A 16,035-nucleotide genomic window follows, 5' to 3' on the forward strand; every position below is an offset into this window, starting at 1 on the left:
TATTTTTAATTTTAAAAGATTCTAACTTCAATTGAGAGCTTACCTATTAAACTAACTGATTTTACTGTCCTACTAGATGACTTTTTTAAATCATATAATACCATATTCTGCATTTGGATTATTGAAATGTTTTGTTTTGTTTTGTTCTTTCCGGTACCGGGGATCAAACTCATGACCTTGCACTTGCCGGTCAGGCGCTGTGCCGCTGAGCTAAATACCCAGCCCAGATTATTGAAATCAAATATAGCTATAATATATGATAGCATTGGTAATAAATATCTAAATAAAATAAATCGTACTTCTACACATGTAAGATGCCACTTTCACAGACTTTAACTTTTAATATTATCTTTGAAAAAACAATTGAGAGTATGCAATTAGAACTGGAAATATGGACTTTGGAGACAGGATTATCACTTGATAAATGTAAATAGGACAGTGACCAATTACACTTTGGAAAGGAGAAAGCTAGGTCCAAGATGGCCAGTTCTGGACTGAACCCAGGTGATCTGGGGCTTTATAAAACACACCCGGGTGTAACTTTCTTTAATGTTACCCTTATTCCTGAAAGGAAATAAGGGGAGGGCGGAAGTGAGAAATATGCTTTTCCTAATGGGGGGAGGAGAAATTAGATGGCGCCTTCTCTTCTCATCTTTTCCCACAACGGTTATACTTCCTAGAAAAGAAGGATGAACGTGAGTGGAAATGTGGACTATTGGCAAATCTACTTACTGGAGAGATGAAGTCATTAGCCATATATGGGCTCATTAAGCTCTAATGGTGATCATAATCATCGCTGTGATTTGGGAGAATGGCGCTTCCATCCCCTGAAAGGCTTTTTATTTTGTAGTTTCCTTTTTATTCTGCTTCCTGAAACTCTGTGCCAATTGGTGTGTGCATGTTTCTGAAATGACGCCGAAGCTTCTAATTGATGCCCCAACTACCCCATGGGCCAAGCTGGCAAGCTCCTCACTTTCAGGTCACTTTCCACATCACAGCAGGCAGGGTCAGCAGGACCCATTCAAAAGGCAACGGAATGCCAATTATTTTCCTTCCTGGCATTTATGCGTAAGCATTATATAACTCTTTTAAGAGAGGGGCTGCTAAAGGGGACTTGCGGGTTTGGTTTCCTCAGTAATTCCCACAGGGTTGGGTATGCATCTCAATCTCAAATGTGTATTTAACATGATGACTCTCTGGGTTTAATTCCCAGCACCATCAAATAATAATCATAATTCCCATAACCACCATATTTGTCAACTGCAGGGACCTGGAGATCCTGAGACAAATGGAATGGGGAGATGGCACAACCGTGCTTTAATCAGTAAATTTAGTGCTCAACACATACAGCACCAAGCAGTATTTTAAGGGGTATATATCTATTATGCCAGGGAGCTTTGAAACAGGTAGTATTATTTTTCTCATTTGGTAGATAGGAAATTTGAAGCCCACAGTTATAGATGGTACAATGTACAACCATTGATTGAGTTAAAATCATGCAAGTTTGAATTTAGGTTGATGCCAAAGCTTAGGCTTTTGGTCATTTTGCTACAGGTGGAACCGCAGATCTTCTCCGAGGGTACCTTAACATAGAAGTGATAGCTCCAAGGAACATACAGCTTTTAAATCAGAACGGGGTAAACAAATGGTGAATGTCACTGAGGTAAGCAGAAATGAGGCAGTGCTCTGTAAGCTCCTTTATCCCATACTAACTCATCTCCTACCTCCTGTGAAGATAGAAACTGCCAAGGTGGGACGTTTTGTGCCTCATCCTACTGCTACAAAGACATGCGTCCCCACAGTTCCTGCCTTCATTTGTGAAAATGCAATTTGAATTGATCTCTACTTGAGCATTGTGACTTGTGATGTCCAGGCATATCCCAAGGAAGGAGCTTCCTAAGATCCCAAGAATGCTTTTATTAGAAATCAAGGTAAGCAGCCAGCCTGAAGCAATATATGACAGATAACCTGACACGCATCCTTTCTTATTTCCTCGTCACTACTCAGAAGCACAAGGATACTCCTCTTACCCAGTATCTTAACTTTGAAAATCACTGACAGATAGTGCACAACCCATTTAGACAATGCCTGAATTCATACCAAAATTGAATCCATTATGTCTTGCTTAGAAATTGATCATTTACCTTAGGAATCTATGTAAGCTCCATACTCTTCAGAACTAGTCAGAAGGTTTAGAATAGGTAGTCTGTGACCTAGAGGAAAGACAGAGAAATCCACAGTTCAAATTGAGCCTGCAAAGAAGTTCAGCAGGAGCCAAGATGTATTAGCACATCCGTTAAAGGTTGTGTTGTGTCAGATTCGAATCATTGTGGCATTTACCAGTTTGGAGGTAGAGAGAGGATAAAATGTAGGTGAGACAGACTATCTGAGTTTGCGCCCCTGTGCTTTAACTATGAGCTCTGACAAAAAAGCAATAGGGTCTGCAATGATTCCTGAAACTGAACAATGTAATGGAACCCGGGAGGGAGGAGCAGGCTGCCACCCTCCTGGGGAGATGGGTTAATAAAAAGATCAATTGCACTCTTATCTTGTTAGTCATGAGACAAACCACTGATGCACCTGCTTTAAGAGTGAAAATACAGGCCAACCTCGGGAAAACTGCCACCATCGCTCCTGAACCCTTTTCTTTCTGTGCTAGGGATAGGAGGGAAAGGGCCCTGTGAAGCTAAGCACCTGTTTCTCCAGCAAAGGGAGGTATGAGGCCAAAGCAGAAACTAGCCCTGAAGGGAGGGAAGGACAGATGTACAAGAATGAAGCGTTCATAAAGTTAATATCAACATGAACCCAAGCAACATTTTAAACATAAAAGTTAAAACGCCTCCGGTTTTCTTTCCTCTTAGATAATTAGATCTCTCAGATCCAAAGTGAGAATAGGCTAAAAATACACTGATGATAACAAACTTTTTTTTTGTTCCCTTTAATGATCCTTGAAGACCACTGACTCATTCAGCTGTCAATTATTCTGACTCTGAATGTAAGGGCAAGTTTACCTTTCTGGCTATGGTACCCACTTGCTGATGATTACAGATTGAAAGTGAAGTTATATGTTACCTAAAGAAAGGCAAGGGTCTGTTTGTAATTAGTATTAAAGAATCACACTTTATTTTTTGCATACTGGTAATAGGATCTTTTCCTGCAGCATCTACTGGCTACTGCTCTCAGCTTCTGGACAATTTCAACTGTAAATGCTTCCCAATATTTTCTGACCCTCTGACAATTAAGACTTCATGATCTCAGACAGGTGCCCAAAGGAAGGATGGCAAATCAGCCCTCCTTTGTAGCTGAGAAATATTCATTTTTTAAAAAAATAAAATGAATGTATTTACCTCATTTATTTTTGATGGTGTACACATTATTTATTGATTATTACTAATGAAGCAATTAGTATTTAATTAGCTGCCAAGGAATATCATTCTCTGTCTCGAGCATTCCTATTCCAGTCAAAAAGATCTTGCAAATTGTAAACTGCTAGCTTGGGATAGAAATGGTGAGATGTAGCAGTTAGTGAAATTCCTCAAAGCAGTGAGATGGTGTTGCCAACTTGTGGCCTGTTAACTAATTATTGCTCTCTTGCTCAAGTTAGTCTCTAAAAGTCAAAGTATTATATGTAGCTTCTGAATACTTTAAAATTCACTCCTAATTAAGCAGTGTGTAGATGGATGGATTTTCTATCAAGCGAGTCTCAGGCCTGCAATGGAAAATCAGCACTATTTCAGGCCTAAAACAGAAATAAGGTTAATCAAGATTCCTGACCGAGAAATGACTGCCTATTAAAAAGACTTATTCAGTGGATTTCTAAACTACAGAATTACAAGATGGAATAAGCACTTATATATTTTATTCCATCGTGTTGGTTTGTGGGGCTGGGAAATAAACTGAGGACCTCACACATGCTAACCAGACACTGTACCATGGAGATACAGCCTCAGCTACTGATTGATATGTCTTAGAGGTTAGATTTGTTATCAGTTATTTCTTGAATTTAAAAGTGCTTGTAAATATCACTCATAGCCTCAACTTAAATATGTTGTAAAGAATACATACAGATCTCTTTGACTTTGTTACTTGTGAGGGAACAAGAAAATAAGCTCTTGGAGATCAGCCATTTTTAGCTTTTCAACATGCTGTAAGTTTGATATGAACTGGAAAAGAATAAAAAAGTACTTTCTGAATGAGGTTTTAATGCTTGGTCTTAAAATGGTAGGTGCAGAATGAACACAATGCTCTTCTTCAAGGTGACCTTGATGGGATACTTTTCCGAGGCTCATGAATAAGTCCTTGCTCTTGGCAAAGCAGCTTCAAAATAAGAGTTGAAGACAAATCTGTCTAATACTGAATTGTGCTCGTTACTACCACTTATAATAATTAGGTTCTAACGTGGCTGGGAAAGTTCCATGAAAACTAGCAAAGGAAGCTTTCCTACAGAATCATACCCAGGCTTTACACAGCTCTTGTTAAGTTTACTTAGTGATGGAGATAAAAATCTTAGGTTATGGTTGGAAGTGCTAAAGAATAAAGTAGCACTTAAGTTGTACTTGTGCCAAGTTTTTCATTTGATGATTATATAATAGAGGTAAAATTAACATTTCAAAGAAGTGATGGACATAGGATTGCACAATTTAGTGAAAGAGGGACATTTTCTTTTTTTTGTTTTGTTTTGTTTTGTTTTGGTTTTGGTTTTTCTCCGGTACCAGGAATTGAACTCACGACCTTGCGCTTGCCAGGCAGGCGCTGTGCCGCTGAGCTAAATCCCCAGCCCCTAAGAGGGACATTTTCATCTGTCAAAGAAAGCTCATCGTTCTAGAAGGAATTAACACTGGCTATTTTACTGTGCCATCTCTATGAGGGCGGAGGTGAGCTGAGTAACTCTTGATACTTGCAGTAAGGAATGTAGCTTTCAAACCCATAGCCAGATTGCTATTTTTTGTAATGGGCTTTTATATTTGAAAACACAGCATTCTAGAAATTTTCAGTATTTTCTCTCAAGGTGATTCATACAGGATAAGGCTCAATAAACACCATATTGGGTAATTTAGCTGTTATGAGAGATAGAGTTAATTTTTGTATGTGTCTTTTAAACACAGGAAATACATATGGTACTAATTTTGTGAGTGAATCTAATGAAGGCAGCATTGATTAAATGTAATCACATGTACAAAATAAGTAATTTTTGCTAATTTGAGAATACCTTGTTTATAAGCCCAGGACTTATAAGTCTCCTTTGAATACTACGTTCAATAATAGTGTTGAATAAAAACTATTTAGAAGAAAGCTGCTTTTGGTGTAATTTCCTCCCAAAAGAGAATTTTTTTTAAAGGCAAAGTCTTATTATGTTGCCCAGGTTGACCTCACACTGTGGGTTCAAGTAATCTTCCCACCTCAGCTTCCCAAATACCCGGGACTATACACCGTTGCATTCAGCTCTGAATTTCCTCAGATTTTGAAATCAATTTCTCTGAAAACATTTCTATAATGAAAGCACTGTCATTTTAATGAATAAGTCTGATGCCTGAGTAACTATTATTCCTCATGTAGTGATAGTATCAGTGTTAAAAATACAAAACCAGGACTTTCCAAACCTATTAAGTGTAATGTAAGCTATAATATAGGGGAAAGATTCAAGAAACAGCAAGTTCTAAGTAGTATGGGACCAACATTTTCATCTTCTAAATGCAAAGAAATAAAGGCTCATCATGAGTAAACACTGAGAAAAGGATGCAGAATTCATGGCCAAAAAAGTGTCAGAATTAAAATAAAGCCAGGTGAGAGAGGAAGGTTAGCCAGTGGCTTCTGAGCTGGGGAAGAGTTGAAGTGAAAGGAGTTAAAGGAAACCTTCAGTGTCATCTTAGGTTGTCTTATAGTTGCAAAAGAAAAAAAAAATTATTTGGAAAAGTTGTAGGGAAACTCCACAGCTTTACTATTTTGGTTGCAATATATGCATCTCTTTTCTTGACAGAAGCCTTCCTGCCTGGACTATGACAGGTACCTCCTAACTAACTGCACCTTCTATTCAGGAGCAGGCAGAAGAGTGACCTGCATACCACAGCCTGAGGATGCTTTGGAATCACAACTAATATCTTTTCTCTAATTAAAACAACAACTCCTAGAATATTCTGGGTGGAACGAAACTTTCATAGAAGTGAGTCACTCTCTTAATTGGGGTCTCGTGTTTCAGGATTGGGCCGTAGATAGCAGGCAATCAATTGGGAGCAGTGATGACGCTTAAGCAGAGAGTGAATGAACCAGAAATCCAATTTAGGCAGATGAAGTGTGTGTACTATAGATCAAAGCAAGGACAGGAGACAGATTTGTTCAATAATTAACCCAACCAGGAATGTTAGTAATGTCTAAAATATAACAGCATTATTTTCAATAATGAAATTCCATATTAATAATACAGCATGCTCATATGATAACAATGATAAGAATAGGTTATATTTCATTCTTAATGTTATTGGATACTGATGATGCAGAGGTAATCCCAGTTGGGTAAGGTCTGGTGTTCTGAAGAAAAGCTACCAATAAAACATCACCTAAAACAGAAACAGACGTTACGGATGTCCAATTCTTCTAGAAGAATTCTTGGTATGTTTGAGCTGAGTCTAACACAGTGAAGATAGGATAGTAGGTTATTGTTGCAGTCCAGAAAAGAAAGAGATTAATGAGGACCTGGACGAGGTGGTAGCAGTGGGAATTAAAAGGAAAAGATGCAAGAGGTATTTTGGAGACAATAGGAATTGACAACTGCTGAGACATGCAGTAGGGGAAAGGAAGAGACATAGATAAATTAAGGACTTGGTCCCTCACTGAAGAAACTAGCGTGCTATTAACAAAACTAGAGAAGTTAAAGGAAAGATGATGGGGTCATGATGAATTTGGGTGTGGCACATTTTGCCTGATGTGTCACAAAAGCTCTTGAAAATGGCAGCAAGCAGCTGGAGATGTTATGTCATAAATTAGGGGAGAAACAGGAGCTAGGACATTTCAGCATGCTTCCAGGAGAAGAGGTGTGGGATGGTCTAAAGTCACCAAAGGTAAGGGAGACTCATAATCCACAGAGGTGGAGATTCTGGAAAATAGCATCAGTAGGGAAAAGTCTAACTAGAGTTAAAGCAAACAGGGGTAGGATCAGACAGTTAAGAACTGATTCCTTCATCATCAGCACTGCCATAAGCCCTTCAGTTTAATTAATTTTTTACAATTATCCTTAGGAAATAGATTTTGTTATTAGTTCTATTTCATCAACAGGAAATGTAGGGCTAAAAACGTTGCTAAGGCTACCCAGCTCAGAAGCAGGAGAATCAAGACTCAAGCACAGGGACTAGGGATGTAGCTCAGCGGCACAAGCACCTGCCTGGCAAGAACAAGATCCTGAGTTTGATTCCCAGCACCAGAAAAAACAAAAACAAAAACCTTAAGCATAGAGATTTCAGGCTGAGTCTCTGTCTCTAGGAACTGTGCAGGTTGTAAGAGTTTTTGTTGTTGTTTTGTTCTTTCAGCAGTGGGTATCAAATCCGCGGCCTCAAACATGTTTTAGCACAAGGTATACCCCTAACCCAGAATAAGTGATTTTTGAAAAGAGAGTTTGCTATTATGAAACAAAATCCCTCCAGATTAAAGCTACATGGTTAGGTTAGTAAAATGACATCCCTAGGCACAGGGCTAGTTGACAGTGGGGACGGGGATAAGCTATATAGATGAGAGGGGGAATTTTCTATGGAGCAAATAACTATGTGCAAAACAATTTTATGACACTCTTGAAAAGTGCTAAAAGAGGTGTGAGAGTTTGTAATCCAGGGCCTTAAACTCTTGTAGGGGAGATAGAGAAGATTGCTATCAGGGAAGTCTATCCTGAGAAAGTGTCATTTCAGGGTAGGAATTACCACGATAAAGAAGGAAAAGAAGCCCCTTCCCCCCCCCCCCCCCGTGAGGATCTTGAGGCCTAGGAAGTTGAGGGATTCAAGGAGTTTAAAGAAATCCTGGAGAAAGATACGTTAAAAAAAGACCCTAAGGATTTTGGACTTTATTCTCTGCGTAGTAAAAGAATTTGCAGGGTAGTAAGCAGGAAAATGACAAATTATGCCTCAAAGAATTTAAGAGAACTGCCCTAGTTCAGATAGCTACTCATGGACTGGGGAGATAGCTCAGCAGCATAAACGCCTGCCTGGCAAGCACAAGGTCCTGAGTTTGATTCCCGGTACCAAAAACAAAACAAAATGAAACAAAAACCAGATAGCTACTCATGAAGCCAAAAAGAACGCCCCCCCATCCTGCTCTGAAGCATTTTCTTTCACAAAACTATTATTATCCATAGATGGGCTGCAAAATGCTTGTCAATCCCTGGCTGGGGGAAGAGCACTGATTTGCAGCATTTCACCGTGGAGATGGTATAAACACCATCCTTAGGATTATTTTCTAATATCCACCCTGTTAGCTACCAGTGTAAATCACAGGATGCAGAGTTGGGAAGACATTGCCCTTTAGGGTATTTCTAACATGAATAGTATAGGGTAGACTACCTTCAAGAAGGTAGCTCAGGGGTAGTTTAGCATGCATGGGCGAGGTCTTGGGATTGACCCCCAGCACTGTAAATCATACAAACAAACAGCCATGGAAAATAATAATATGTACTACAATAATCAGGAAGTGATGAGTTTTTTAACCTGAGTTTTAATATAATATTTCAATCTAAATTTTTGCAAATTTATTTGTAATCGTGCCTCTCTAGGGGAGCAAACAGCTTGCCAAAAGCCTGAATAACAGGACCTCCCAAGTAGATCTAAGCTCCTGGCAGAGCACCTTACATCTCAAAGAGCCATTCTTGGGTATGCATTTTGATCTCTCTCTTTTGTTTTGGGAGAAGCTTCCTGCAATGATAAAAGCTCACGCATATCTTTCCACACACCTCTTGGTGTTGATCATGGAGCATATTCAGTGAGAAGAATACATTTCTTTCCCACAGTGGTAGAGTGCTGCCGGAGGAGGACCCCCTGGGAAACAGGAATAGGCAGTGTCTTCCATGGTGACTCCCATGATGGACAGCAAATATCTGTGGCTGACTCCACACCTTGTTTTCAGTCAGAAGAACAAGATTCTGGTTTCAGAGACAAGCTTAAACTTGAGTCAGAGCTAAATTTGTATCCTCTGTCCACATTATCATTCATGCATCCTGCTCTTTAGGAAAACCATCGGACCCTAAAATAAAATGTTCAGAAACATGCAAATGAAAATAGCTTAAGCGCTCAGACTTTGGCAGCGTTGCCTGAGTTTGCTGTGGCCTCAGAAGGGACAATCATAATATTTTTCTGGCTGTCTTGTCTTGATTTATAATTTGAATCTCCATAAATGATAATAGAGAGGGCAATTATCAAAGAAATGGAAAGGGCAATTATCATTAAATTGAAAACACATCACACATCCAAAAGGATGAATGACTGAGCTAAAAACAGATTTTGTGGATCTTGCAACTGTTCCAAAAGAACTTAATCTAAGCAACTTCATCTCCCCATCTCCTCCAATTAAGCAGATGACTCTGGGTATATTTTCCTTTTTTTCTCTTTCCCTTGGATGATAATATAAGGCCTGTTAACCTAATCTGCCTAAATACTGACACTGCTTAGGATATCTAAGTTTATGAGACTAATCCAGTTGCTGTTTGCCTAGTGTGAAAGAAAGCTTTTATTTTCCCCTTTTTTTTTTCCGGTACCGGGATTCAAACTCATGACCTTGCATTTGCCAGGCAGGCACTGTGCCACTAAGCTAAATCCCTAGCCCCCTCTTTTTTTTTTTTTCCGTAAAAACAGTAGAGAAAATTAATTGTTTGTGCATTTGTGATTCCAGGAGACTAGTCACTCCCTCGTCTGGTCTTAACCCTGGTGATGAGTCTTTCTAAGTGAGGGAACAGCAGTATTTTTGTTCAGCAACTGAAATATTAGACTGGATTTTGAAACTCTCTTAAAAGCCTTTTGTTTCAGTCAGATAGATTGAAAAAAATCATACTGCAAACTATAGGTGTTTGTTACCATTACTATGGCTACGAAAGGAACAGGTGAATGTTTATGAACACTTTTCCCTGAAAATTCTTACCATCTGGATTTATAATTTTAAGAAGTAAAATTGAAACAAAACAAAACAAAGAAGTAAAATTGTAGTCATTCTCTGAAGGGGTAAGGAAAGGAAGGAAGAAATAGAAAACACCCCAAATTACTTTTGCTAGCACTTCTGTACAAGAATTATAGATACAACATGAATGCCAATGTCTGCTGAAGAAATGAACCCTAATGATTTGATCCAATCAGATGTGAGTGCTGAATATATGTTCTACCATCTACTGCCAGGAATATGTAACATGTGTGATGAATATGTTCTGTTTGAAGATACATGATTTTTTGTTCCACAATTTTATTTTATTTATTTATTTTTTTTCCCAGTACCGGGAATCGAACTCACGACCTTGAGCGTGCCAGGCAGGAGCTGTGCGGCTGAGCTAAATCCCCCCCGCCCCCAAGCGGCAATCTTTTTTCCAACTAGTTTTCCAGAGTAATGTTTCTACGGAGAAATGATTTTGTCATCTAGTGGTTTTACTAGTGCTGGACATTGAACCCTGGACCTAATGCATGCTAAGCATGTACTTCCCCACTGAGGACACCCCCAGCCTCACTGTAAGAAGGATTAGAAGCTTTTTCAAAGCAAGGGAATAGACAAAACTTTTACCCAATATACCCATCATGAATTTTTACAAATATATGTTTATTTAAAAATCAACAATCTTGATTTAAATATATTATTAATTTACATTTCCTATCATTTGGGGGAATAAATTATCATTATCTTGGTCAATAAATTGGTCAAAAATTGAATTTAAAATCCTAACAGTTCTAAAAAAAAAAAAAACAAAGTTTTCCCTTTAAAAATTCCCCAAAGGGGGCTGGGGCTTTAGCTCAGCCGCACAGCGCTTGCCTGGCAAGCGCACAGTCGCGAGTTCGATCCCCGGTACCGAGAAAAAAAAAAAAAAAAATTCCCCAAAGTGCAAAAAACAATCCCCAAAGTAGGGCTTGGGGATAGAGCTTCATGTTAGAAAAGTTGCCTAACACGTGTGAGATCTTGGGTCTAATCAGATCCCCTGCAACTGCAAAAAATTTAAAAAAAAATTTTCCCCAAAGTTCTGAGTGCTTTGAATTTATTGAACTATTTAACAATTACCATCTGGTTAATTAAGTAATTTACATTCGGATATCCTCACCACAGAGACTGGAGCTGGGGAATTTCCCGTGAATTCCAGGACGTTGTTCTTCTAAGATGATGTTCACTTCCCTTCCACAGTTTCTTTTAATGAATACAAACACTTATTTTTACCATAGTTTTTAAAACTTATTCAATACTTAGTTTTGGTTTCTTGGACTGAGATGTATGGAGTAGACAGGTTAGTTTCCTTGCCTATATACTAACACGCTGAATGCTGAGCCATAAGAAACAAGCTTAATATTATTTGAATCTTTTCTAATGTGTTTGGAAACTAAGGAGTTTTTAAAAAAATAAAAAAAAGCAACCCACTTAATGTAACATAAAATATAAATAAATTAAAATTCATGTCAGTAAAGTCTCCTTATCATTAATATTTTGGAGGATTTGTACATATTTATAAATTATATCTGATATTTTGAATCTCTTTGTCATCTGTATCTAATTCTCACAGGAATCCCATGAGGTATGCCTTGTTAATTGATTTGACCACTCAGAGAAGTCAAAAACTTTTCATGTCACACAGCAAGCAAAGAGCAGAGAAGTTTCAAGCCCTGACCTGTCAGTTCTAAGGCCTATGGGTGACAGCATGTAATTTTCTAATTTTGCCAATTTTAGAGGCAAAGTAGGCCTGAGTCATATATTTTTTGTTTTCAAGGACAGCTGCAGATGAAAACTGACTCATATGAGAGCTGGGGGTGTAGTTCAGTGATAGAGTGCTTGCTTAGGATGTGAAAAACCCTAGATTTGACCCCCAGCAACACACACACACACACACACACACACACACACACACACACACACACACAACTTGCTCTGCATAGAAAGGATATTCAGCCTAATTTTTAATATGATTAAATAACTCATATCAACCACTCTGCCCATAATCTTCCATGATCCACATCCAAACTGTCCCCTGTTCCACAACCAAACATCCCGAATATTTATCTTCTCCAGTTCTGTATTTGCTGGAGGTTCATTTACTCATTCAGTCATTAGGTACTTGTGGTGCTGTCACTATTTCATAGACACACTTCAAGCCCTGGAAAAAATCAACTTGCTATGAATGTTAAGTTTACATATGGGTAGGAGGAACAATAAACACACACACACATACAGACATACACAAATAGCAATTTGGTAAGATTGGGATATATGCAATAAAGAAATAAAACGCAACATGGACCTAGAGAGTAAAAGCTAAAATTTTTTGGAAACATATTTTCCATTCTTTTTTATTTTTTTATTTTGAGACAGGATCTTGCTAAATTACCAAGGCTGGGCTTGAATTTGCAGTCCTCTTACCTCAGCCTCCCAGGGTGCTGGCATCGCAGGTGTGTGCTGTCACGAATAACTAATTTTCATTATATATATATATAAATATGTATATATATATATACATATATATATAAATAATGTGAAACCTTGGTCTAGGTATAGTAAATGGCTTAATTCCATTAATTCTCACAAAACTCCAGGTGGTTGATACTATACTTGAAGTAGATTGAGGATGGCAGGAAATTATTTACTGCTAATAATTTACTCTTCTAATTATTATAGACAGCTAAGGTAGAAATATTATAGTAGGCAGACAGGGCTAGGCCCTCGAGGAAGTCAGTGCAGAAGATGCTAACATGTTACAACTGTGGCTGGAGGCACGTCTGTCAAAGGCCAGGCCTCAAGGTGAAGATGGAATGACCAGGCCTACCTGTCTCCCCAAGGGTTAGCAATAAATTGAAGATTATACTACAATTGGTATCACCTGGTCCAATAAAGTCTGCATCAGTCACCCAGGTGGATGACTAAGACCTCCTGTTCCATCCTTTCCTCTTTTATTTTTATTTTTTTTTTGATTTTTTTTCCGGTACCAGGGATTGAACTCATGACCTTGCACTTGCCAGGCTGGCGCTGTGCCACTGAACTAAATCCCCAGCCCCTGTTCCAACCTTTGCTAAAAAAGTCTTTGTTCTTTCCATGTACACTTGCTGCATGACCTGCCTCCCCACTGGATCAATATTACCCAAGTGGCTATTCTTGGAATCTTATTGGTGGATCATAGTTTTGACCCTTGGTGTGCCCACCTAGTGACTTTGTACCCACCTTGTGATTTTGCTCTATAAAACTTCCTCTGAGAAGTGGGTTCCTGGGCAACCCACTCTGGGGTTCCCTCCTATCTCTCAGGAGCTCTCTCAATAAATTTTTCCTACTCTTAACCTCCATCGCTCCTTAGCAGTTATTCTTCGATTTGGGGGAGCACAAACTCAGTGTATCTGACATCTAGCAGGTTGGGAGTTATTTTCCCCCTGTATCATGATTAAGATGTGGAGCCCACTTCCAGCGCTGGGCTGGCCTTATGAACTTGGTTGAAGGACCGAGGGGCAGAAGAGACAGTGCACTAGTTTCCACCCCTAGCCTGTAAGGTGATTGGCATCTTCTGCTTCATTCTCTGGAATCTCTGCACAGCTCTGAGGTCAGAATAAGGCTTCCATGCTGTGAAGAAGCTGCAGCCGCACGGAAAGGCCCAGTGTACACGGAGCCCCAACCAGGACCCAGTCAGCAACCAGCTTGCGAGTGAGACACAGCAGATGGCCGGTACCCTACAGCTCTCACCGCTTCCCATTCCTGTTGCCTGCATCAGAATGGTGGCCCCTGAGAACAACTCAGCAGACCCCTGCCAGTCCAGAGAAAGCTGAGAGAAGATAATTAATAATTCTTTTCAGCCACTAAATTTTTCTAGCGGGGTAGGTATTACTATGCCGTGATGAATCACTGGAATAAGTGTAAGCGTCCTTTTCACTGATGAGAAAACCCAGGAGAAGACAGGTTCAGTAAAGTGCTTGCTAAGGGCTGGGGAGTTAGCTCAGCGGCACAGCGCCTGCCTGGCAAGCGCAAGGTCGCGTGTTCGACTCCCGGTACCGGAAACAAAACAAAACAAAAAAAATGCTTGCTAAATGGTAGAATGTGCCTTCCAACGCAGGTGGGCTGACTCCCAGCAGCACTCGAGGTCACTATTCCCGCAGTGTGCCAGTTAACATTCGAATTTCTCCACTAAATCACAACGGTTAAAATTCTGGCCCATGTCCGTCGGAATAAGATCACTCAGCTTAGGTGCTTTCCCAGCAAAGGACCTAGTGGTGTCCTTGGCCTGGAAGTATTATGATGTCAATGACCTTTTGTGGATTGGAATCTTAGAGAAATAAGGAGGCTATGGAGGAGATTGAACTGCACTAATCTATAATCCTTTCATTGTGTTGTAAAATTATGAGAATTATTCAAGTGAAATAGGAAATTGCACAGCATTTTGATTAAATAAAAGAAAAGGAGCACAAAGTAATTCTCTTAAATTGAGGGCAAATAATTGTCACTAAATCAAATTTCTTGGCACACAAATATGTGACATCTCTCTTCTACTACGCAGAGTTGCTGTGGGGATGGGGAAGGAGTGACCGGATGTCTGTAGCCTGATAGCGTCAACCAGCAGCGCCCCGAGCCAGACATTCCTTCCTCAGTAAGGGCGGACATCCGAGAAAGCACAATGAACCCAGCAAGCCCAGGGCACACATTTGCAAAGATGTTTTTCCTCGCGGTATTTACAGTTTGGTTTAGCTCATCCTGAAGACGTTGTGTATACAACAATAGGACAGCTCGTGATAGCTCAAAGGGAAGCTTTACAGATGCGACACATCCCCCACACCCTGGCCCTCAAGTCTTCCAGGGGAAACTCCAGGCACTCTTGAAACTTTCCTGTCAGACTATTATACAATCCAGTGGTTTTTCCAAGCAGGAAATATGATGTTCCAAAGACAACTTGACCTCCTGTTTGGAAATAGGCGGGGGCCGGGGTGGGGGGGGGATGGGTAGCAGGTGATGGAGGTAGTAGGTGATAGGGAATGGACACACAACAGGCAGGATCTAAGTATACTTAATTCATACCCCCAGTCACAAATACAAACAAGTTAATTTCGTTAAGAATGCAGGATAACATTTCACTTAAGACAAAATGCCCAATTATTTGTGCTCCTGGGGAGTACTTCTCATGCATCCTTGAGTTTTTTAAAAGTTCAAGTGTTGCATAAAAAAATCAACATAATTACAGAAAGCAGTCCTTCAACAAGAATATCCTGTTTTGTTTCCTGCATACTCACTGGGGTGGCTCATCTGAATCCTTGACAACATCCAGCTTCAAGAAGAAAACATCAGGACTGCTTGCTGATCCTGGGTTTTACATACAGCTCCTCAGCAGTGGGGCTGCTGGCCCCAATGTGTAAGCTGACAATCGCCCTATTGTTTACTTTGCAGTCAGAAAAGCAATGCTGCTTTTCTTCACTATGTAGGGTCTCCATAATCCTAACAGCATGTTCACTCAGCAGTGAGCCCAAATATATGTTTCCCAGAGGAGTTTCAAATACATGAGATAGATTAGCATCGCTGTGGCTTGATGCAATCAATCTGCGGCAGATTCGACAGCAATAAACATTTTAAAGTGTGGTCAGTACTAAATTATTTGCTGAAGCCCAATTTTGTTCCTGAGGTAGAGAAAAGTTAGCAATAACTTTTGGGTAGTAAATACACTGGCTGAGGGATAATACAACATCCCCAAACCTCTTGCCCTCTCCGGCATTTCATTCTGTTTAAAAGGGAGGGAGAAAAGCCCAATTGTGTGCTGATGAATTAGAAAACTTCAGGAACATTCAAGAAATACACATGCCACTACAAATTAACCATTAGTGGGGCAAGGTATTCATCCTTTCTGTCACATTCTGTGGGAAGTAT

The 16,035-nt window shown here is 39.7% G+C and overlaps 2 long non-coding RNA genes across 2 annotated transcripts in view; one reads left to right on the plus strand and one right to left on the minus strand.

Annotated features, from left to right (window-relative positions):
• Nucleotides 1-535: 535 nt before the first annotated feature.
• LOC106148553 overlaps nt 536-16,035 on the minus strand; it is a 130,106-nt gene continuing 114,606 nt past the window's right edge. Inside the window, exons 3-4 of the long non-coding RNA XR_001234105.1 lie at nt 2,145-2,213; nt 536-676 (exon numbers count right to left, since the gene is read on the minus strand). This is a non-coding gene — a long non-coding RNA (uncharacterized LOC106148553). The remainder of the gene's footprint in view (nt 677-2,144; nt 2,214-16,035) is intronic.
• LOC106148554 lies at nt 6,996-14,808 on the plus strand. The gene is made up of 3 exons (XR_001234106.1): nt 6,996-7,055; nt 13,726-14,003; nt 14,681-14,808. It is a non-coding gene; the product is annotated as an uncharacterized LOC106148554 (long non-coding RNA).

The sequence above is a fragment of the Chinchilla lanigera genome, unplaced genomic scaffold (genome assembly GCF_000276665.1).
Source record: "Chinchilla lanigera isolate Chin_1 unplaced genomic scaffold, ChiLan1.0 scaffold00022, whole genome shotgun sequence".
Classification (NCBI taxonomy): domain Eukaryota; kingdom Metazoa; phylum Chordata; class Mammalia; order Rodentia; family Chinchillidae; genus Chinchilla; species Chinchilla lanigera.